This window comes from Echinops telfairi, unplaced genomic scaffold (genome assembly GCF_000313985.2).
Source record: "Echinops telfairi isolate 266 unplaced genomic scaffold, ASM31398v2 ScPeMD7_7427;HRSCAF=8465, whole genome shotgun sequence".
NCBI classification, from domain to species: Eukaryota; Metazoa; Chordata; class Mammalia; order Afrosoricida; family Tenrecidae; genus Echinops; species Echinops telfairi.
The window spans coordinates 12,977,887-12,980,378 of record NW_022111327.1 but is presented as its reverse complement, the minus strand read 5'-3'; the positions used below and the strand labels follow the sequence as shown (position 1 = coordinate 12,980,378).

At 58.4% G+C, this 2,492-nt stretch overlaps 1 long non-coding RNA gene across 1 annotated transcript in view; it reads right to left on the bottom strand.

Moving 5' to 3' along the window:
• LOC123522639 overlaps positions 1 to 1,783 on the bottom strand; it is an 18,520-nt gene extending 16,737 nt beyond the window's left edge. Inside the window, exon 1 of the long non-coding RNA XR_006680879.1 lies at positions 1,565 to 1,783. This is a non-coding gene — a long non-coding RNA (uncharacterized LOC123522639). The remainder of the gene's footprint in view (positions 1 to 1,564) is intronic.
• Positions 1,784 to 2,492: the final 709 nt, after the last annotated feature.

Sequence of the window (2,492 nt, the reverse complement as noted above, 5' to 3'; positions counted from 1 at the left end):
GAGGCTTGATCAGACTCCTGTCTTGCCTCCATTTCTCACGTCTCTTGCCCCTCTTCATTCCCAGTCCCTTTTTCAGGTATCCACGTTGTTTGATGACCTGCGGGACGGGACGGGTCACACTGGGATATATTTTATCCGAAATTCAAAACTTGATGTAATAAGTAGCGCTTAAATGGTGTTTTATTAATCTGTAAACCATTTAAAAATCCTTAGTCCAACACTTGGGATCAAGTGTTTCAGAAGTAGTATTTATCTAGCCACTTTTAAGAACCTAACACTGACCTGAAATCTTTGTCAATTGATTATTAGTAAATGAATACTTGTATCCTCCCTGGCGCAGCTTTCAAGACGCGAGGAAAGCTGCTGTGAGGTGTTGTGCTAGGTTGGTTTAATGTGTCAACCTGACTAATAGGAACATATGGATTAATAAGGTCGCAGTTAGGGTGGAGGCAAAGAGATAAAAGGTCGGCGAGCCCCGCCTGTCTCCCTCTTTTCTCTGTGGCTGCCTTAGCTAATTCCCTGCCTCAAATTGAGAGCGACACTACCTGCACACCTGAGCAGATGACACACACAGGCAGACTCTACCTGGGCAGGTGACATACACAGCCAGCGCACACCTGGGCAGGTGGCCCTGGATAAAGTGGGGCCATCCCTCTGCTTGCCCCCTGACTCGGTCGTCCTGCTGCGGGCTCTGCCCCGGACCTGCGCTGATGGTCACACCTGGTAGCTGCAGGTGAGCAGGCCAGTTTGAGTACCTTTGTGTCAGGAGCCATCCTCTCCACTTCCAGGAAGACGGACTTGACTTCTGGGAAGCCCTGGAGCCTCTTTAATGGAGCAGCGCGTCACACGTGAGCCTTTTGCCCTCACATAGCTGCCCCGGGATTCATTGTGAGTACAGGGGGGCGTCTCAGGGGTGCACAGGGCAGCCAGGCAACCGATAGTGGGGGAGGACCTGGGGTCTCCCTGAAGGGTGGAACTCCACAGTTCTCTGACAGTGCAGCCTGTCCCTGGAGGCCGGGGCTCTTCCGCAGAAACGAAGGTGGACAGCAGGGGCCCTGTTGTGGGGCGACCGGTGCCAAGGGGGCGCTGCCCAGGGGCAGCGGGTGGGCGGCAGGCAGGTTGGCCGGCCCAGAAAGTCGGCTAAAAAACCCTGAGCTTCTGCAGGGAGCGGGCTGCAGCTCACGCCAATCCTGGAAGGGCCTGCCTGCTGAGGGGTGGACCTGGGACATAGGGCTGGCGGGCAAGGAGGGGAAGACCGGTCTGCAAGCTCGTCCCCGCAGCGCACCTATTAGCTGCTCGAAATTGCCACAGCCGAAGACCAGCTGGCTGTCGGGCGTCTTCGTGGGCACCAGCCGTCCAGCGTGTGCACCAGAGACAGGGCCTTAGCCACACATCACGCAGCGGCAGCCTGAGGGAAACGCCAGTCAGAAAACAAACCCGAGGACCACGCCTCCTAGGGGTCGCCACGCCCAGAAACGCTCGGTCTCGCGCCCTCGTAGCCCCGCCCCTCCTCCGAATCACCACCTAACGTCGGCGGCCCCGCCCTGAACATTAGGCCCGTTACCTGGGGTCAGCGTCCGCTTCTGAGGCCCCACTCAATGTCTGGGTGAATCAAGCACTCGCACTGGGCGCCGGCTGGCAGCGGGGGCTCTCTGCTCAGCAGCGCCTCTTCCTCCTCGTCGTCCCCTCTTCCTCTCCCTCCGAGTCTGCATCTTCTGGCTCCTCTCCCCGGGCGTCCGCCCTCCACACGGGGCCCCATCCTCTGCCACCGCGGCTCCCCGCGCCCGGAAACCCGGGACCGAAGGCGGTGAGCGCGCGAACGGGGTTAGCGGCGGCCGTGAGTATCGCGAGAGAGCCGGAACCCCAAGCGGACTCTGGGGCCACGTCCCGCGTCTCCCGCTACGAGGGGCGGGACTTCCGCCACGTCTTCATAAGCCTCGCCCCGTCGCGAGCTCTTCCAAACTGAAGCAGAGCTGCGCTGCACTGAATCAGTGCGAGGTCTCGGTGGGCGTGGTCTTCTCTGGGAGCCCTGCCCTGGGTTCCTGACTGGGGAGCACTGCTGGGGCAGCAGCTGACTGATGGTCATGTGTTCAAGCCCGCCAACAGTACCGTTGAAGCAAGATTTGCTTCCTTAAAGAGGATAGCCTATGGTGTCACGTGGGGTCGCTGTGAGTCAGATGGGACTCCTGAGCACCTGACCACAAAATGAGCAGTGGACCCACCCTGGTCCCTTCTGGAGTCCTAGTGGCACCGTGGTTAAGTGCTATTAATGGAAAAACCAGCCGCATGAACCCAACGTGGGAGAAAAGACAGGCAGTCTGCTCTCATCAGGATCATTGTCCGGGGTCGTTGAGCCAGTTCCACTCACAGCAACCTGATGTACAACAGAATAAAGTACCACCAGGGCCTGCACGATGGTCACCAGCGTTATGTTTGAGCTCATGGTTGCAGCCACTATGTCCGTCCATCTCCTGGAGAGCTTTCCCTCTTTT